This window comes from Podarcis muralis, chromosome 13 (assembly GCF_964188315.1).
Source record: "Podarcis muralis chromosome 13, rPodMur119.hap1.1, whole genome shotgun sequence".
In the NCBI taxonomy this organism is placed as follows: Eukaryota; Metazoa; Chordata; class Lepidosauria; order Squamata; family Lacertidae; genus Podarcis; species Podarcis muralis.
Window position 1 is genome coordinate 527,515 of NC_135667.1, and position 20,944 is coordinate 548,458.

A 20,944-nucleotide genomic window follows, 5' to 3' on the forward strand; every position below is an offset into this window, starting at 1 on the left:
CATGATCTTCATTTTTTTTTTTTTTTAGGCTGTTGATGTTTTTTTGATGTTAAATGCAATTATGGGAGGTGAATTATTGGTTTGCTTCATTTTTTTCTGGTTTCTATTCTTTATTCTGTGTTTTATTTTGCATTTTAATGCTGGAAACCGTCCTGAGATTTTCGGTTGAGGGTGATATACCAGTTTAATAGATTGTATCTAAGAAAGTGGTCCTATACAAGAAATGAAACATCAAAAAATACACAACCAAGCCCAGCAATTTCCACACAAATCACAGCAACGACTTAAAACAGATCCAAACAACCCCAGCTGCACATCCCTGTGGTCAGATGAGAAAAGGCCTGCAAGGCAGGGAGCAGGTCTTCCGGGACTCAAAGCAGCCAAGGTGGTCTCTGCCTCTTCAGGAGAGACCCTTGGAGGTGGAGAGCGAGAGGGAATGGTCAGCCGGGGTTGGTTGGATCAGGAGGAGAGGAGCAGCCTAAGAATGCCCATTGTTACAGTAGTAATAAAGGAACGGAAAAAGGAAGAGGAACACTTGAAATGATATGTGCACAAACTTAGCCTGAACCTGTTTATTTTCTAATAAATTGATTGTATTCCACCAAACGCCTCCTTCTTTGCTAGTTTCTTTCTTTTTTTTAAATCGAAGTTCTGTTAAGCAATTGGTGAATCTGCAAAGTACCTGCTAGGCTAAGCTGACTATTCTCTGGACAAAGGCCAGCTCCCCCGGCCTGAAAGCGAGATGAGCGCCGCTCCCCAAAGTCGCCTTTGGACTTAACCGCCCAGGGGTCCGTTACTTAAAAAAAATAGTGTTAGAAATTAGCCAGGTGCCAGGCGCATTTTGCTGCTGGCACAGGTCCAACTGTGACTACATGGAGATTTATGGGCTCTGGGGAAGCCCCTTGAAGTTGTTTTTAGGGCATTGGGTGAGTCCTCCAACTACACAGAACAATGCACAGAACAAAACAGAAAATAAAATAATTCCATTAAGACGTTAAGAGAAGCATCCATACTTAGAATGTATGGAAAACAAAACAATCCCATTAAAACAGCACAGCAGGAACAGGCAGGAAACAGCAAAACAATTTGTGGTAATATGATCATTATACTGGCTAAGAGGAGGACCTTTCTCTCTTTTAAAGAGTTCACTGTCCTTTGAAGACGTCGCTGTTCCTTTTCTAGGTGAGCAGTGGGTGTTGCTGGATCCTGACCAGAGAGCTCTGCATACGGAAGTCATAAAGGAGAATTGTGGGATCATGGCCGCTCTTGGTAAGGCTCCCTGTTGGATCTTAATATCCCAGATTTTGATGGTTCTGAACAGCGCCACCTACAGCATCGGGGATTCTCACACCCCACAGCTCACCTTGAATGGGGGATTATCCAGCTGTATACCAGTGCTTGGAATGTGGAAAGAGCTTCAAGGAAAGGGCCAAGCTCACTTCCCATTAAATAATTCACACAGGGGAGAATCCTTATCATTGCTTGGAATGTGAAAGGAGTTTTAGTCAGGACTCCCATCTCATTTCCCATCAAATAATTCATACAATGGAGAGACCATATAAATGCTTGGAATGCGGAGAGTGTTTTAGTCAGGAGTCCTTTCTCACTTCCCATCAAAGATCTCACAGCGGGGAGAATCAGATTCCCCAAGAATCATTGAATTGTTGCATTGGATTGGATGGTGAGAGTCATCTTCTCCAAGCCCCTGCAATGAAGGATATTCAACAAAAGAATTCATGACAGATGGCCACCCAAACTTTGCTTGAAAACCTTCCAATTCAGGAGTGTCCCACACCACCTGAACTACTTTCTTTCACAGTCAAACAGTTCTTGCTGCTAGAAAGTTCTTCCTGATGTTTAGTCAGAATCTCCTTCCTCCCATCTTAAATCCATTGGTTTGGGTCCTCCTTCCACCAGAGTAGGAGAAACCAAGTTTGCTCCATCTTCCATGGCACGGCCCTTCGCATATTGAAAGATGTGAAGCAGTGCCTGGTCCCCCAGTGAGCATCATGGCTAAGTAGGGACTTGAACCCAGGTCTGCCAAGTTGAATTCTGACACTCTAACCACTATCCCACACTAGCTCTGTCAGGAGACTCTTGGAAAGTGTGCATGCATGTGCGTCTCTTTAAGTTTAGGCACAGGGTTCTGGTGCTTGTATTTAAAGTTGTGTACACATGGGATCAAAATAATAATAGTGCATTTAAATTACTGTTAGCTAAGGAGGCAGATTCGAATCCCCGTGACGGGTGAGCTCCCGTTGCTCGGTCCCTGATCCTGCCCACCTAACAGTTCAAAAGCACCTCAAAGTGCAAGTAGATAAATAGGTACCGCTCCAGCGGGAAGGTAAACGGCGTTTCCGTGCGCTGCTCTGCTTTGCCAGAAGCGGCTTAGTCCTGCTGGCCACATGACCCGGAAGCTGTACACCGGCTTCCTCGGCCAGTAAAGCAAGATGAGCGCCACAACCCCAGAGTCAGTCACGACTGGACCTAATGGTCAGGGGACCCTTGACCTTTAAGTAGGCAGAAAGGGTGAGTTTGGGGTGCTGCAGCTGAGAAATGGGAATCATGCTTGTGTAACAACATCAAAACCAGAGCTTTGCTTAATTAAACCTATGTCCTTTCTAATTAAATCTATGTCCTTGCAAATGTGTTTGTGGGAAGGGGTTATTCTTTCTTTTATTGCATATTTTGTGTTTTTATTTTGCATCTTTATGTTGTGAAACACAGTGAGATCTTCGGATGAAAGACGTCATACAAATGTAATAGATTAAATAAATAAATAGCAAAATGGTCATAAGCAATAAATAAAACATTAAAATACACAATCACACTGAAGAATAGCCACATAAATCATGAGAAGATCTAAAATAAAGATAGAAAAACCTGTAGCAACAACAAACCTGCTAAGCCCAAGAGTTTGTTCAGCAGCCCCAGCTTTTGTAGCTGGAGTCAGTCTGGACTTTCCTAGGCCACATGGGAAAAGGCCTGCAAGGCAGGAGAAGGTCTTAGAGGACTCACAGCCAGGATGGTCTCTGTCCTCTTCCACGGTCTCAGCTTTTGTAGCTGGAGTCCATCTGCTTATCACCTTGGACCCGGCCCCCTCAGGCTGGTGGAGAAAGCCTGCAAGAAAACAGTTGGAGGTTGAACTCAGTAGTATAGGAACATCCTTGTAATACCCATTGTTACAGTAGTAATAAAGCGACAAAAGAAAGAAAAGAAAAAACCGGAAGATTTGAAACCATACACTTAATGTTAGGATTGCGTTATTTCAAATAGTAAAAAACCAGGTGTCAGAGACTGCCTCCAGGTCCCAGCTCACAGAAGACCAACGCTAGCCAGCAGAACTGTACAAAAGTCTTTATTGAAGTTTAGTTCCCATTTTCAAGCCCTAGCGTGCGTCTCTACGTCTAGACCCTAGATCAGCGAAGCCTCGTCTGAGTCTCCGCCCCCTGTACACCAGTTTAAGACTCTAGCCTTACTCCACCTTCTTCGTTTCTCCTTCCGCCTCTGGGTCCTACTACCCCCCGGGGTGCCTTCCTTCCTGGACGCCTCGGATGCGGACCCCTCGGACTCCTCCCCCTCTCTTCGGCGGGCTTTGGGACCCGGCTCCCTCTCCGGGCTGCTCATTGCGCCACCCTCTTGTACATTTGAACTTGGCGCGCGCGCGCTGCCCCTGACCTTCCTTTTGACCGTTTCCTCGCTCTCTGATGCAGGCGTGGCTAACCCTGACTCATGTCCTTCCGCTGACGGAAAGCTGCCTGCTGCCGATGCCTGGGACTCCTCCCCCTTACTGCTCTCCGGTGGGGAAGCTGGTCCCGATTTCCAGCTGCTGCTCTCTGAGTCCCCTCTGGCCCCTCCTTCCTGAGGTGTTCCCTCTGGCAACCCCCTAGCTCTGACCACGGGAGCCCCTTTCTGTGAATCCTCTGATTCGTTGGAGAGACTTAGAGACCTCGGACGGCTATCATCGCTGACCTCTCCCTCGAATTCCTCTCCCTCGGTCTCTAAATCCTCCCTTTCCTGTCCCTCTGCTCCTGAACCCCTGACATCCATCCCCCCCTCGAAGCCCCCCCTTCCCCCCTCCCCTCCTTCCGGTGTGGGTACTGGGTGCTCCGTCGTAGCGGGGGTGCGTGCAGGATACAGTTCGTCCCCCATGTACTCGTCGACGTCGCTCTCCTCTGCTTCCATCTCTCTGTCTCCATGCTCGAACCCCACGTCTTCCCCCAACACGTCCATGTCCGTCTCGCCCCCCTCCCCCTCTTCGGGTGGTCCCAGCCAAGGACCCCTCAGCCACTTCCTGCGCCACTGCTCCTCTTGTCGATCGTCCCACCAATAAGATTGGTCTGAGGCAGACCCCGGTGGCGAACCCACCTGGGAGCTCGGGACTGGGGCCTGTTCCTCGTCCGAGTCGAACCCCTGGAATGTGCTGGCTGAAAGAGTGGGTGTGAAGAGCCAGTCGTCGAAATACTCGGCTGGCATGGGCCTGTGTGGGAAGAGGGCATGAAACTCCTCTTTGAGCAGAGGCTCCTCCAAGGCATAGTCCGGTACCCAGCTGTTGGCACTGGCCGGGGTACCCTCTCTGGCTAGGAGATATTCTACTCCCTCTTCCCCCCATCTTGAGTCTAAAATCTCTGTGACCTCGTTGATGTGCCCCCTTCTTGGCGACCCCCCCTTTCTGGGCCCTTCTCTGAGCGGGTCTGGTGCTGTGTCTGGCTCCTGAAATCTATGAGGTGCTTTGTAGGGCGTGAGCACCGATCTATGGAACACCGGATGCATTCTGGAACCCTCCGGAAGAGCCAACCGGAAGGCCACTGGATTGACCTGTGCCTGGACTTGGTAAGGTCCTAGCTGCTTATGTCCTAGCTTCTTCTTCGCTAACGATCTGGTCGGCACTGCTTGCGCTGCTAACCAGACCCAGTCTCCCACCTGTATGTCTTCCCCAACTCTTCTGTGTCTGTCGGCCTGCACTTTGTATGCGTGCTTTGCTAGTTCTAACTGCCTCCTGAGCTGTTCGTGGACTTCCTGCAACTCCGACGCTAAGGCTTCCGCTGCCTGTGGCTCCCCCTCCCCCACTCTCTCTAAACCCGGGAAGGTTCTGGGATGCCTCCCGTTGTTGGCGAAGAACGGCGTCACCCCCGTCGACACGTGCTTCGTATTGTTGTAAGCGAATTCGGCGAGTGGCAGGTAGTCCACCCATGTCGTGGGCTGCTGATTGGCGTAGCATCTCAGGTACTGCTGCATGATGGCGTTGACCCTCTCCGCTTGCCCGTTGGTCTGTGGGTGTCTCGCCGACGCTAACTTGACTTTGACGTTCAGAATGCCCATCAGCTTCTGCCAGAAGTTCGAGATGAACTGTCGCCCCCGGTCGGAGAGAATAGACCGTGGCAGACCGTGGACTTTGAACACGTGGTCTATGAACAGTTTGGCGGTTTGCTCTGCCGTGGCTACCTTCGCACACGGAATGAAGTGTGCCATTTTGGTGAACATGTCCACCACCACTAGCACTGCTGTCTTTCCCCTCGAACTGGGCAGATCCGTGACAAAGTCCAGGGCCACCCTCTCCCACGGTTCAGACGGTGTCTGCAGCGGTTCCAGCAGTCCCGCCGGCGGTTTGTGAACTGACTTGGCCCTTTGGCAGGTGTCACATCTCGAGACGTAATCCGCTACTTCCCCCCGCATCTTGGGCCACCAAAAGTCTCTGGCTACTAGTTCGACAGTCTTTTCTTTGCCAAAGTGCCCGGCGGTGGGAGCGTCGTGTAGCTGCTGCAGTACCCTTGCGCGGAGGTCGTCTCCCGGCACGTAGAGTGCTCCCTTGTGGAGGAGCAACCCATCGCGTATCTGGAACTCGGCCTTCGCTGTGCCCCTGTGCACCTCCTCCATCTTGGCCTGTGCGTAGGGGTCTTCCCGCAGCGCGCGACGTACGGCGTCCAGGTCCACGGTTGCCGACGCGCATGCCCACGCTTCCGGTGCGAAAATGTGCTTGGCTGCCGACGGTGCCGCCTCCTCAAGGTATTGCGGCTTTCTGGACAATGCATCCGCCATCACGTTGTTGTCGCCTGGAATGTACTCTATCTTGAAGTCGAAGTCCGCGAAGAACTCTGCCCATCTAATGTGTCTCTGGTTGAGGAACCTAGCCGTGCGCCAGTACTCCAGGTTCTTGTGGTCCGTGTGGACCTGCACTGTGTGTCTGGCTCCGATAAGGAAGTGCCGCCATGCCTTGAACGCTGCATGGATGGCTAGCAACTCCCTGTCCCAGATGGTATAATTCTGCTCCGACTTGCTGAGCTTCCTCGAGTAGAAGGCGCACGGCCTCCAGTCCCCCTGCTGGTCTTGTTGCAACAGGACGGCTCCCACGGCTCTGTCTGAGGCGTCTGTCTCCACCCTCATGGGTCTGCTGGGATTCACATGCAGCAGCTGCTCTTCGGACGCGAAGAGACGCTTGAGTTTCTGAAAGGACTGCTCCGCTTGCTCCGTCCAGATGAATTTCTTCTTCTTGGAGCTGAGCGTGTCGGTGATGGCCGCTGTCTGCATGGCAAATCCCTTGATGAACTTGCGGTAAAAGTTGGCAAAGCCGACAAACCGCTGGACTTCCTTCCGATTGCGTGGGCTTTTCCAGTCCAAAACTGCGTGAACCTTGGCACTGTCCATGGCGAGCCCCTTGTCCGACAACTTGTAGCCCAGGAAATCCACCTCCGTCATGTCGAACTGGCACTTCTCCAGCTTGGCGTACAGCCTGTGCTCCTTCAGTCTCTGCAGAACTTCCCTGACATCCCTCTCGTGCGCCTCTCGCGATTCTGAAAAAATCAGGATGTCGTCCAGGAAGCATACGCACTTCTTGTAAAGGAGTCCCGCCAGCACATGATGCATAAAGGCTTGGAAACAGTGAGAGCCATTTTGTAATCCGAAGGGCATAACTCTGTATTCGTAGGTGCCCAGTGGCGTGAACATGGCCGTCTTCCACTCGTCGCCTTCGCGCATGCGAATCAGGTTGTACGCCCCACGTAGATCCAACTTGGTGAAAACGCGTCCTTTCCTCACCGTCGCGAGCAGGTCGTCTATCTTGGGCATGGGGAAGGCTGAGGGCTTGGTTTTCGAGTTTAAAATTCGATAGTCCACTACCAGCCTCTTTTGGGGCGTGTCCCGCTTCTTCACAAAGAATACAGGACTGCCTCCCACCGCTTTTGACTCCCGGATGAACCCACGCTTCAAATTGTGATCTATGAACTCCCTGAGTTCCTGCAGTTCATCCTCAGACATGGAGTACAGTTTCCCAGTTGGCAGCGTCGCCCCCGGCAGGAGGTCAATCTTGCAGTCATAGGGTCTGTGAGGAGGTAGCTTGTCCGCCTCCTTCTCGCAGAATACCTCCAAAAACTCCGCATACTTGAGGGGTACTGCTTGCAGCGTGCCCAACTGTAACTGCGGGTCTTCCTCTTCCCCTTCTGGGCTGGGTATAATGCAGTGTTCCGCACAGTAGGAGGAGCCAAAAGTCAGTTGGCGCTGGTACCAAGCCAATGCTGGGCTGTGCCTGTGCAGCCAACTCATGCCTAATACTACAGGCGTGTCCGACAGTTGGGTGACATTGAAGCTGATGACCTCCTGGTGATTCCCAATTTGCATCACCATCGGCGGCGTCTGCTGTACCACCTGCCCCCCTAGCAGTTCCCTGCCATCCACCGTGACAACCTTCAGGGGCAGCGTGGCTGGCAGTAGCGCTACGTTGTGTTGTTGAATGAACTCCAGTCCTATAAAGTCTGCATTACTGCCAGAATCAATTGTAATAGGCACTTCTAAGATGAGTCCATTGGGCAGCTGGAGCGATGCGGTGAGCTGCACCACTGGTTTGGGCGGGAGGGGGTCTGTGGGCTGCAAAATCTCTGGGGACTTCCTCAGTGACTCGTCTGGCTGGGCCCCAGTGCCTCCGTTTCCAGCCAGACTCCGTCGTTTCCCTGCTGTGGTTCTCTCTGCTGAGTTGTTTCCAGTACTGTCACTGAAGCTGCAGTATGCTTGTGGAGCCTCTGGGGACACTCTTTCGCCATGTGCTGTCCACTATCACATATATAGCACTTCCTGTTCCCTCTAGGCAGCTTCGGTTTGACTGCTCCCGGTGTTAAGGCTCTGGTAGCTGAGTGAGCCCTAGCACCGCCAATTTCCATCGGCTCTTCGCCCCCTCCCTGTGGAGGCGTGGACTGCGCACGCGCTGCATCTCTGGGCAAGAGGGGGGGCACTCTCGCTGGTGTGCGTCCCCAACGCCCTTCTTCTTTGCTTCATGGGCGTTCTTCCTGCCTCACCCCAATCGATAGCGCTCTTTCAACCACTTGCTGAGTGGTTGTGGGTCTCTCTCCCCGTGCCATCTCATCCTTGATCTGTGGGCTCAATCCCTCCAAAAAAAGGTCTCTAACTGGCGGAGAATCCTTATCCCAATTCAGCGCGTTGACCAATGCAAAAAACCGGGAATGATACTGCCTTACGCTGGCTTTCCCTTGTCTTAGCCCAAATATGTCTTTCCGGGCAATGTCAATGTCTATGTTTGATAAGAAACAGGAATCCATTGCCTTAATGAATGCATTTGCGCTTTGGAGCGCTGGATCCTTATCCCTCCACAGATTGCGCAGCCATGCTTTCGCGTCCCCATGCAAATGGGACAAGATAAACCCCACTTTCTCTTGCTCATCTCTAAAGTCTCTATCCAGCAGCTGCAGCGCAAACAGCACGTCTGCTCGGAAATTGGGGTACTGCTGCAAATTCCCATCAAAATGAGATACAATGCTGCCTCCTCTCTTCCCCAACCCAATCCCCTCGGATCTGGGTCCCGGTAGCCCCTGCTTCGCAAGCCCTTCCAACCTGGCTTGAAGATCTTTGCAGGCAGCCGCCGCTTCTTCTTCTCTCTTTCTGGATGCGATTATTTCAGCGCTGAGTTGTGTCACCGCTTCTTGCAGGGAAGCTATTTGCTGTTCTGTAGTCATCTCGCCTGACTTTTGTGAGCTCGCAAGGCACCAGTCTTCTTCCCTCCCTGCCTCGCTCCCGTAGCGATGCTTGAGGCGAAGAAAACTGATGAAATTGGAGACGAGGCTTACTGTCAGAGACTGCCTCCAGGTCCCAGCTCACAGAAGACCAACGCTAGCCAGTGGAACTGTACAAAAGTCTTTATTGAAGTTTAGTTCCCATTTTCAAGCCCTAGCGTGCGTCTCTACGTCTAGACCCTAGACCAGCGAAGCCTCGTCTGAGTCTCCGCCCCCTGTACACCAGTTTAAGACTCTAGCCTTACTCCACCTTCTTCGTTTCTCCTTCCGCCTCTGGGTCCTACTACCCCCCGGGGTGCCTTCCTTCCTGGACGCCTCGGATGCGGACCCCTCGGACTCCTCCCCCTCTCTTCGGCGGGCTTTGGGACCCGGCTCCCTCTCCGGGCTGCTCATCGCGCCACCCTCTTGTACATTTGAACTTGGCGCGCGCCAAAATAACCTGATTTTTTTATTGATTTCCCTAAGATCCAAGAAAATCTGGACTTATGGCAGCCCTAACTTATCTACACCAAGTTATCTTGAAATTAGTGTTTGTTTTTAATAAATCAGTTGTACTCCACCTCACACCTCATTCTTCGCTACGTTGGGGGTGAAGTGTTCAGGTCAGAGTTCTGGGGTGGCAGTGGGAATAAGGGGGGGGGGGGGTTGGTGAAAGGCCCAGCTGTGCCCCTTTAATGCAGAGGGAAGAGGGAGCAGGAGGGGGTGGGCGCAACATGGGGCGGAAACAACCTCCGTGTGGTACATTTCAAAGTTCTTAATATAAAAAAAACTTTTATAACATTCCTATAAGGTAGACCAGTAGCATAGGCACAGCTTTCCTTAAACTTCAGTTGCTAAAATGAGCTGTTACACTTCAGGTAGATGTTCCTGTTTCTAGACTGGGTGGGAAAATGCTCGGCTCGGTTTCTGTTACTTCCCTTTTGTTCCTTTCCTTAGTTTTAGCAGGTGTAGCAGTTCAATCCTTTTGACCCAGACCAGGTTCCTTTCCCTCAGCCTCCCTCTCTCCTCTCAGCAATGCCCCTCCTGAGGCGTTTTCTTTTGGGCGCCAGACCCAGGGGATCCCTCGGCCCCCTTCTTTCTCTCAGACCCCCAGAGCCTGTCTCCCCCCGACTCAGCCCCTCTTCCTCTCTCCTTCTTCTCCTCAGGCCAGAGCCACTTCTCCCCCCGACTCAGCCCCTCTTCCCCTCTCCTTCTTCTCCTCAGGCCAGAGCCACTTCTCCCTCAGACTCAGCCCCTCTTCCCCTCTCCTTCTTCTCCTCAGGCCAGAGCCACTTCTCCCTCAGACTCAGCCCCTCTTCCCCTCTCCTTCTTCTCCTCAGGCCAGAGCCACTTCTCCCTCAGACTCAGCCCCTCTTCCTCTCTCCTTCTTCTCCTCAGGCCAGAGCCACTTCTCCCTCAGACTCAGCCCCTCTTCCTCTCTCCTTCTTCTCCTCAGGCCAGAGCCACTTCTCCCCCCGACTCAGCCCCTCTTCCTCTCTCCTTCTTCTCCTCAGGCCAGAGCCACTTCTCCCTCAGACTCAGCCCCTCTTCCTCTCTCCTTCTCCTCCTCAGGGCAGAGCCACGTCTCCCCTCAGACTCAGCCCCTCTTCCCCTCTCCTTCTTCTCCTCAGGCCAGAGCCACTTCTCCCTCAGACTCAGCCCCTCTTCCCCTCTCCTTCTTCTCCTCAGGCCAGAGCCACTTCTCCCTCAGACTCAGCCCCTCTTCCCCTCTCCTTCTTCTCCTCAGGCCAGAGCCACTTCTCCCTCAGACTCAGCCCCTCTTCCTCTCTCCTTCTTCTCCTCAGGCCAGAGCCACTTCTCCCTCAGACTCAGCCCCTCTTCCTCTCTCCTCCTCCTCCTCAGGCCAGAGCCACTTCTCCCTCAGACTCAGCCCCTCTTCCCCTCTCCTTCTCCTCAGGCCAGAGCCACTTCTCCCTCAGACTCAGCCCCTCTTCCTCTCTCCTCCTCCTCCTCAGGCCAGAGCCACTTCTCCCTCAGACTCAGCCCCTCTTCCTCTCTCCTTCTTCTCCTCAGGCCAGAGCCACTTCTCCCTCAGACTCAGCCCCTCTTCCTCTCTCCTCCTCCTCCTCAGGCCAGAGCCACTTCTCCCTCAGACTCAGCCCCTCTTCCCCTCTCCTTCTTCTCCTCAGGCCAGAGCCACTTCTCCCTCAGACTCAGCCCCTCTTCCTCTCTCCTTCTTCTCCTCAGGCCAGAGCCACTTCTCCCTCAGACTCAGCCCCTCTTCCTCTCTCCTTCTTCTCCTCAGGCCAGATCCACTTCTCCCTCAGACTCAGCCCCTCTTCCCCTCTCCTTCTTCTCCTCAGGCCAGAGCCACTTCTCCCTCAGACTCAGCCCCTCTTCCTCTCTCCTTCTTCTCCTCAGGCCAGAGCCACTTCTCCCTCAGACTCAGCCCCTCTTCCCCTCTCCTCCTCCTCCTCAGGCCAGAGCCACTTCTCCCTCAGACTCAGCCCCTCTTCCTCTCTCCTTCTTCTCCTCAGGCCAGAGCCACTTCTCCCTCAGACTCAGCCCCTCTTCCTCTCTCCTTCTTCTCCTCAGGCCAGAGCCACTTCTCCCTCAGACTCAGCCCCTCTTCCTCTCTCCTTCTTCTCCTCAGGCCAGAGCCACTTCTCCCTCAGACTCAGCCCCTCTTCCTCTCTCCTTCTTCTCCTCAGGCCAGAGCCACTTCTCCCTCAGACTCAGCCCCTCTTCCTCTCTCCTTCTTCTCCTCAGGCCAGAGCCACTTCTCCCTCAGACTCAGCCCCTCTTCCTCTCTCCTTCTTCTCCTCAGGCCAGAGCCACTTCTCCCCCAGACTCAACCCCTCTTCCTCTCTCCTTCTTCTCCTCAGGCCAGAGCCACTTCTCCCTCAGACTCAGCCCCTCTTCCTCTCTCCTTCTTCTCCTCAGGCCAGAGCCACTTCTCCCTCAGACTCAGCCCCTCTTCCTCTCTCCTTCTTCTCCTCAGGCCAGAGACACTTCTCCCTCCGACTCAGCCCCTCTTCCCCTCTCCTTCTTCTGGTCCCAGAGATTCCCCTCAGGCCAGAGCCACTTCTCCCTCAGACTCAGCCCCTCTTCCTCTCTCCTCCTCCTCCTCAGGCCAGAGCCACTTCTTCCCCAGACTCAGCCCCTCTTCCCCTCTCCTTCTTCTCCTCAGGCCAGAGCCACTTCTCCCTCAGACTCAGCCCCTCTTCCTCTCTCCTTCTCCTCCTCAGGCCAGAGCCACTTCTCCCTCAGACTCAGCCCCTCTTCCCCTCTCCTTCTTCTCCTCAGGCCAGAGCCACTTCTCCCTCAGACTCAGCCTCTCCTCCTCTCTCCTTCTTCTCCTCAGGCCAGAGCCACTTCTCCCTCAGACTCAGCCCCTCTTCCTCTCTCCTTCTTCTCCTCAGGCCAGAGCCACTTCTCCCTCAGACTCAGCCCCTCTTCCTCTCTCCTTCTTCTCCTCAGGCCAGAGCCACTTCTCCCTCAGACTCAGCCCCTCTTCCTCTCTCCTTCTCCTCCTCAGGGCAGAGCCACTTCTCCCTCAGACTCAGCCCCTCTTCCCCTCTCCTTCTTCTCCTCAGGCCAGAGCCACTTCTCCCTCAGACTCAGCCCCTCTTCCTCTCTCCTTCTTCTCCTCAGGCCAGAGCCACTTCTCCCCCCCGACTCAGCCCCTCTTCCTCTCTCCTTCTTCTGGCCCCAGAGATTCTCCTCAGGCCAGAGCCACTTCTCCCTTAGACTCAGCCTCTCCTCCTCTCTCCTTCTTCTCCTCAGGCCAGATCCACTTCTCCCTCAGACTCAGCCTCTCCTCCTCTCTCCTTCTTCTCCTCAGGCCAGAGCCACTTCTCCCTCAGACTCAGCCCCTCTTCCTCTCTCCTTCTTCTCCTCAGGCCAGAGCCACTTCTCCCTCAGACTCAGCCCCTCTTCCTCTCTCCTTCTCCTCCTCAGGGCAGAGCCACTTCTCCCTCAGACTCAGCCCCTCTTCCCCTCTCCTTCTTCTCCTCAGGCCAGAGCCACTTCTCCCTCAGACTCAGCCCCTCTTCCTCTCTCCTTCTTCTCCTCAGGCCAGAGCCACTTCTCCCCCCCGACTCAGCCCCTCTTCCTCTCTCCTTCTTCTCCTCAGGCCAGAGCCACTTCTCCCTCAGACTCAGCCTCTCCTCCTCTCTCCTTCTTCTCCTCAGGCCAGAGCCACTTCTCCCTCAGACTCGGCCCCTCTTCCTCTCTCCTCCTCCTCCTCAGGCCAGAGCCACTTCTCCCTCAGACTCAGCCCCTCTTCCTCTCTCCTTCTTCTCCTCAGGCCAGAGCCACTTCTCCCTCAGACTCAGCCCCTCTTCCTCTCTCCTTCTTCTCCTCAGGCCAGAGCCACTTCTCCCTCAGACTCAGCCCCTCTTCCTCTCTCCTTCTTCTCCTCAGGCCAGAGCCACTTCTCCCTCAGACTCAGCCCCTCTTCCCCTCTCCTTCTTCTCCTCAGGCCAGAGCCACTTCTCCCTCAGACTCAGCCCCTCTTCCTCTCTCCTTCTTCTCCTCAGGCCAGAGCCACTTCTCCCCCCGACTCAGCCCCTCTTCCCCTCTCCTTCTTCTCCTCAGGCCAGAGCCACTTCTCCCTCAGACTCAGCCCCTCTTCCTCTCTCCTTCTTCTCCTCAGGCCAGAGCCACTTCTCCCCCCGACTCAGCCCCTCTTCCTCTCTCCTTCTTCTCCTCAGGCCAGAGCCACTTCTCCCTCAGACTCAGCCCCTCTTCCCCTCTCCTTCTTCTCCTCAGGCCAGAGCCACTTCTCCCCCCCGACTCAGCCCCTCTTCCTCTCTCCTTCTTCTGGCCCCAGAGATTCTCCTCAGGCCAGAGCCACTTCTCCCTCAGACTCAGCCTCTCCTCCTCTCTCCTTCTTTTCCTCAGGCCAGAGCCACTTCTCCCCCCCGACTCAGCCCCTCTTCCCCTCTCCTTCTTCTCCTCAGGCCAGAGCCACTTCTCCCTCAGACTCAGCCCCTCTTCCTCTCTCCTTCTTCTCCTCAGGCCAGAGCCACTTCTCCCTCAGACTCAGCCCCTCTTCCCCTCTCCTTCTTCTCCTCAGGCCAGAGCCACTTCTCCCTCAGACTCAGCCTCTCCTCCTCTCTCCTTCTTCTCCTCAGGCCAGAGCCACTTCTCCCTCAGACTCAGCCCCTCTTCCTCTCTCCTTCTTCTCCTCAGGCCAGAGCCACTTCTCCCTCAGACTCAGCCCCTCTTCCCCTCTCCTTCTTCTCCTCAGGCCAGAGCCACTTCTCCCTCAGACTCAGCCCCTCTTCCCCTCTCCTTCTTCTCCTCAGGCCAGAGCCACTTCTCCCTCAGACTCAGCCCCTCTTCCTCTCCTTCTTCTCCTCAGGCCAGAGCCACTTCTCCCTCAGACTCAGCCCCTCTTCCTCTCTCCTTCTTCTCCTCAGGCCAGAGCCACTTCTCCCTCAGACTCAGCCCCTCTTCCTCTCTCCTTCTTCTCCTCAGGCCAGAGCCACTTCTCCCTCAGACTCAGCCCCTCTTCCCCTCTCCTTCTTCTCCTCAGGCCAGAGCCACTTCTCCCTCAGACTCAGCCTCTCCTCCTCTCTCCTTCTTCTCCTCAGGCCAGAGCCACTTCTCCCTCAGACTCAGCCCCTCTTCCTCTCTCCTTCTTCTCCTCAGGCCAGAGCCACTTCTCCCTCAGACTCAGCCCCTCTTCCCCTCTCCTTCTTCTCCTCAGGCCAGAGCCACTTCTCCCTCAGACTCAGCCCCTCTTCCCCTCTCCTTCTTCTCCTCAGGCCAGAGCCACTTCTCCCTCAGACTCAGCCCCTCTTCCTCTCCTTCTTCTCCTCAGGCCAGAGCCACTTCTCCCTCAGACTCAGCCCCTCTTCCTCTCTCCTTCTTCTCCTCAGGCCAGAGCCACTTCTCCCTCAGACTCAGCCCCTCTTCCTCTCTCCTCCTCCTCCTCAGGCCAGAGCCACTTCTCCCTCAGACTCAGCCCCTCTTCCTCTCTCCTTCTTCTCCTCAGGCCAGAGCCACTTCTCCCTCAGACTCAGCCCCTCTTCCTCTCTCCTCCTCCTCCTCAGGCCAGAGCCACTTCTCCCTCAGACTCAGCCCCTCTTCCCCTCTCCTTCTTCTCCTCAGGCCAGAGCCACTTCTCCCTCAGACTCAGCCCCTCTTCCTCTCTCCTTCTTCTCCTCAGGCCAGAGCCACTTCTCCCTCAGACTCAGCCCCTCTTCCTCTCTCCTTCTTCTCCTCAGGCCAGATCCACTTCTCCCTCAGACTCAGCCCCTCTTCCCCTCTCCTTCTTCTCCTCAGGCCAGAGCCACTTCTCCCTCAGACTCAGCCCCTCTTCCTCTCTCCTTCTTCTCCTCAGGCCAGAGCCACTTCTCCCTCAGACTCAGCCCCTCTTCCCCTCTCCTCCTCCTCCTCAGGCCAGAGCCACTTCTCCCTCAGACTCAGCCCCTCTTCCTCTCTCCTTCTTCTCCTCAGGCCAGAGCCACTTCTCCCTCAGACTCAGCCCCTCTTCCTCTCTCCTTCTTCTCCTCAGGCCAGAGCCACTTCTCCCTCAGACTCAGCCCCTCTTCCTCTCTCCTTCTTCTCCTCAGGCCAGAGCCACTTCTCCCTCAGACTCAGCCCCTCTTCCTCTCTCCTTCTTCTCCTCAGGCCAGAGCCACTTCTCCCTCAGACTCAGCCCCTCTTCCTCTCTCCTTCTTCTCCTCAGGCCAGAGACACTTCTCCCTCCGACTCAGCCCCTCTTCCCCTCTCCTTCTTCTGGTCCCAGAGATTCCCCTCAGGCCAGAGCCACTTCTCCCTCAGACTCAGCCCCTCTTCCTCTCTCCTCCTCCTCCTCAGGCCAGAGCCACTTCTTCCCCAGACTCAGCCCCTCTTCCCCTCTCCTTCTTCTCCTCAGGCCAGAGCCACTTCTCCCTCAGACTCAGCCCCTCTTCCTCTCTCCTTCTCCTCCTCAGGCCAGAGCCACTTCTCCCTCAGACTCAGCCCCTCTTCCCCTCTCCTTCTTCTCCTCAGGCCAGAGCCACTTCTCCCTCAGACTCAGCCTCTCCTCCTCTCTCCTTCTTCTCCTCAGGCCAGAGCCACTTCTCCCTCAGACTCAGCCCCTCTTCCTCTCTCCTTCTTCTCCTCAGGCCAGAGCCACTTCTCCCTCAGACTCAGCCCCTCTTCCTCTCTCCTTCTTCTCCTCAGGCCAGAGCCACTTCTCCCTCAGACTCAGCCCCTCTTCCTCTCTCCTTCTCCTCCTCAGGGCAGAGCCACTTCTCCCTCAGACTCAGCCCCTCTTCCTCTCTCCTTCTTCTCCTCAGGCCAGAGCCACTTCTCCCCCCCGACTCAGCCCCTCTTCCTCTCTCCTTCTTCTGACCCCAGAGATTCTCCTCAGGCCAGAGCCACTTCTCCCTCAGACTCAGCCTCTCCTCCTCTCTCCTTCTTCTCCTCAGGCCAGATCCACTTCTCCCTCAGACTCAGCCTCTCCTCCTCTCTCCTTCTTCTCCTCAGGCCAGATCCACTTCTCCCTCAGACTCAGCCTCTCCTCCTCTCTCCTTCTTCTCCTCAGGCCAGAGCCACTTCTCCCTCAGACTCAGCCTCTCCTCCTCTCTCCTTCTTCTCCTCAGGCCAGAGCCACTTCTCCCTCAGACTCAGCCCCTCTTCCCCTCTCCTTCTTCTCCTCAGGCCAGAGCCACTTCTCCCCCCCGACTCAGCCCCTCTTCCTCTCTCCTTCTTCTCCTCAGGCCAGAGCCACTTCTCCCCCCGACTCAGCCCCTCTTCCTCTCTCCTTCTTCTCCTCAGGCCAGAGCCACTTCTCCCTCAGACTCAGCCCCTCTTCCCCTCTCCTTCTTCTCCTCAGGCCAGAGCCACTTCTCCCCCCCGACTCAGCCCCTCTTCCTCTCTCCTTCTTCTGGCCCCAGAGATTCTCCTCAGGCCAGAGCCACTTCTCCCTCAGACTCAGCCTCTCCTCCTCTCTCCTTCTTCTCCTCAGGCCAGAGCCACTTCTCCCTCAGACTCAGCCTCTCCTCCTCTCTCCTTCTTCTCCTCAGGCCAGAGCCACTTCTCCCTCAGACTCAGCCCCTCTTCCTCTCTCCTTCTTCTCCTCAGGCCAGAGCCACTTCTCCCTCAGACTCAGCCCCTCTTCCTCTCTCCTTCTTCTCCTCAGGCCCGAGCCACTTCTCCCCCCGACTCAGCCCCTCTTCCCCTCTCCTTCTTCTGGCCCCCGAGATTCTCCTCAGGCCAGAGCCACTTCTCCCTCAGACTCAGCCCCTCTTCCCCTCTCCTTCTTCTTCTCAGGCCAGAGGCACTTCTCCCTCAGACTCGGCCCCTCTTCCTCTCTCCTTCTTCTCCTCCAGCCAGAGCCACTTCTCCCTCAGACTCAGCCCCTCTTCCTCTCTCCTTCTTCTCCTCAGGCCAGAGCCACTTCTCCCTCAGACTCAGCCCCTCTTCCCCTCTCCTTCTTCTCCTCAGGCCAGAGCCACTTCTCCCTCAGACTCAGCCCCTCTTCCTCTCTCCTTCTTCTCCTCAGGCCAGAGCCACTTCTCCCCCCGACTCAGCCCCTCTTCCCCTCTCCTTCTTCTCCTCAGGCCAGAGCCACTTCTCCCTCAGACTCAGCCCCTCTTCCCCTCTCCTTCTTCTTCTCAGGCCAGAGGCACTTCTCCCTCAGACTCGGCCCCTCTTCCTCTCTCCTTCTTCTCCTCCAGCCAGAGCCACTTCTCCCTCAGACTCAGCCCCTCTTCCTCTCTCCTTCTTCTCCTCAGGCCAGAGCCACTTCTCCCTCAGACTCAGCCCCTCTTCCCCTCTCCTTCTTCTCCTCAGGCCAGAGCCACTTCTCCCTCAGACTCAGCCCCTCTTCCTCTCTCCTTCTTCTCCTCAGGCCAGAGCCACTTCTCCCCCCGACTCAGCCCCTCTTCCTCTCTCCTTCTCCTCCTCAGGCCAGAGCCACTTCTCCCTCAGACTCAGCCCCTCTTCCCCTCTCCTTCTTCTCCTCAGGCCAGAGCCACTTCTCCCCCCGACTCAGCCCCTCTTCCCCTCTCCTTCTTCTCCTCAGGCCAGAGCCACTTCTCCCTCAGACTCAGCCCCTCTTCTTCTCTCCTTCTTCTCCTCAGGCCAGAGCCACTTCTCCCTCAGACTCAGCCCCTCTTCCCCTCTCCTTCTTCTCCTCAGGCCAGAGCCACTTCTCCCTCAGACTCAGCCCCTCTTCCTCTCTCCTTCTTCTCCTCAGGCCAGAGCCACTTCTCCCTCAGACTCAGCCCCTCTTCCCCTCTCCTTCTTCTCCTCAGGCCAGAGCCACTTCTCCCTCAGACTCAGCCCCTCTTCCTCTCTCCTTCTTCTCCTCAGGCCAGAGCCACTTCTCCCTCAGACTCAGCCCCTCTTCCCCTCTCCTCCTTCTCCTCAGGCCAGAGCCACTTCTCCCTCAGACTCAGCCCCTCTTCCTCTCTCCTTCTTCTCCTCAGGCCAGAGCCACTTCTCCCTCAGACTCAGCCCCTCTTCCCCTCTCCTTCTTCTCCTCCTCAGGCCAGAGCCACTTCTCCCTCAGACTCAGCCCCTCTTCCTCTCTACTTTTTCTCCTCAGGCCAGAGCCACTTCTCCCCCCAGACTCAGCCCCTCTTCCTCTCTCCTTCTTCTCCTCAGGCCAGAGCCACTTCTCCCTCAGACTCAGCCCCTCTTCCTCTCTCCTTCTTCTCCTCAGGCCAGAGCCACTTCTCCCTCAGACTCAGCCCCTCTTCCCCTCTCCTTCTTCTCCTCCTCAGGCCAGAGCCACTTCTCCCTCATACTCAGCCCCTCTTCCTCTCTACTTTTTCTCCTCAGGCCAGAGCCACTTCTCCCCCCAGACTCAGCCCCTCTTCCTCTCTCCTTCTTCTCCTCAGGCCAGAGCCACTTCTCCCTCAGACTCAGCCCCTCTTCCTCTCTCCTTCTTCTCCTCAGGCCAGAGCCACTTCTCCCTCAGACTCAGCCCCTCTTCCTCTCTCCTTCTTCTCCTCAGGCCAGAGCCACTTCTCCCTCAGACTCAGCCCCTCTTCCTCTCTCCTTTTTCTCCTCAGGCCAGAGCCACTTCTCCCTCAGACTCAGCCCCTCTTCCCCTCTCCTTCTTCTCCTCAGGCCAGAGCCACTTCTCCCCCCGACTCAGCCCCTCTTCCTCTCTCCTTCTTCTCCTCAGGCCAGAGCCACTTCTCCCTCAGACTCAGCCCCTCTTCCTCTCTCCTTCTTCTCCTCAGGCCAGAGCCACTTCTCCCTCAGACTCAGCCTCCTCCCTTCCTCCCATCTCGGCTCCAGCCTCCAAACTCCCTCAGAAAAGGCGCCTCTCATCTTCCCGCCAAAAGGGCTGGTGTCTCGGTAGCCAATCAGACTGCGCCACCAGACTCGGCCCGGGCTCAGCTGTTTTTCTCTCCACCTCCTCTGTCTCTCTCAGACACACTGCTTAGTATTGCTCCTTTCTGACACTGTGCCTTGAAAGGGGGGCTGCTCTGAGGGGGGCTGAGCTCTGTCTCCCCTGGAGCCGGAAAGGCGCCTGGGACTTGGCCCTCTTGCTGGGGGAGAAGGGAGGGGCAGGCAGAGAAGAAGAGAGAAAAGAACCCAGGGAGGAAATGGCGTATAAAATGTTCTTCTTCTGTTACAAAACTCCCTTATCCTTTAATAGAACCTGTTTTCTGATTATTCCCCCCTCCCGCATAAAAGGAGTGGCGATGGGGAGGGACAGGGGCCGCAGCTGGGTGAGCTCGGCTGGCCAAGGGTTAAGAGGAACTGAGCTGGGTTCCTAGAGAGGACCCGGAAGGAAGGCGGGGGCGGGTCCTCCAGAGGCCCTTCCTGTCCGAGGAGGCAGCTGTTGTCTCCTCGGAGGCGCCTTCTGCACCGAGTGAGTCTCTCTCTCTTCCCGCTTAGGGGGCGTTGGGGGGAAGGGGAGGGGGACCCCCCAAATCAGGGAGCAGAGGGTCCTCTCGGCACAGGATCCAGGGGGTGGGGAGGGAACCACCAGAGTCCTCCAGGCCAAAGATGAGCAGTGCAGGAATCTCCACCACTCAAAGGCTGGTCAGGATACGGAGGAGCCAGACCCATGGCTGCCCTTTGGAGCCCAGGGGGGGAAATGCCAGGAGGGAAGCCAGCCCCTAACTTGGTCCCTGCTTTCCATCGATTTCCGAGTCATCTTCAAGCGCAGCTCCGCATGGAGGGCATGGCAAATATCCCCCCAGAAGCAGAGCATGGAGTCCCCTGGCCACAAAGGGACTCATCCAGAAGGACCCCACACAGATGTGGGGGTTGTGCTGTGTCACATTATTAATGACACAGCCACCATCCTGAATTCCCAGGGCATATTTCAGGATTAAAACACAACATTGAAAACAGTTTAAAACAACTTACAATCACAGAAAGCAGGTAGGTCCTACTTTACCTGCTTTTGAGTTCTGTCCTTTGGCCTCACCCACTTGGCCCTCAGGGCGTTTCCCAGATGAGGATCTGGCCCTCAGAACAAGGGAAAAAGGACCCCATCTCAGTAGTTTGTCTTGAGGAGGTGGGAACTCCTCGCTATAGCCTGGTTTCCACGTTACACTTGGTCCAAATGACTCACTTGTCACTCACCGTTCTGACTTTATTCCTTGACTGCAAATACTGAAAAGCAGGATCAACCAGGCTGATTCATTTCACAGAAATCCCTTCACTTTCCTGCACATCTGGGACGGTCACTTTCCTTCTAGGAGGGCAAGAGCATTACAGGGAACCAGGCAGAGGGCCTTCTCGGTAGTGGCGCCCTCCCTGTGGAACGCCCTCCCACCAGATGTCAAAGAGAACAACAACTACCAGACTTTTAGAAGACATCTGAAGGCAGCCCTGTTTAGGGAAGCTTTTAATGTTTGATGTATCACAGTATTTTAATATTCTTTTGGAAGCCGCCCAGAGTGGCTGGGGAAACCCAGCCAGATGGGCGGGGTATAAATAATAAATTATTATTATTATTATTATTATTCTCCTTTCTCTTCTTAAGCAAAGCTCATAGTCCAGCCTTGGTTCAGTCC

The 20,944-nt window shown here is 55.4% G+C and overlaps 1 protein-coding gene and 1 long non-coding RNA gene across 2 annotated transcripts in view; one reads left to right on the forward strand and one right to left on the reverse strand.

Annotated features, from left to right (window-relative positions):
- The window catches only part of ARRB2 (arrestin beta 2), a 233,660-nt gene that overhangs the window by 77,425 nt on the left and 135,291 nt on the right, over positions 1-20,944 (reverse strand). The window lies entirely within an intron of this gene.
- On the forward strand, positions 1,740-2,646 carry LOC144325249 (uncharacterized). The gene is made up of 2 exons (XR_013390537.1): positions 1,740-2,224; positions 2,521-2,646. It is a non-coding gene; the product is annotated as an uncharacterized LOC144325249 (long non-coding RNA).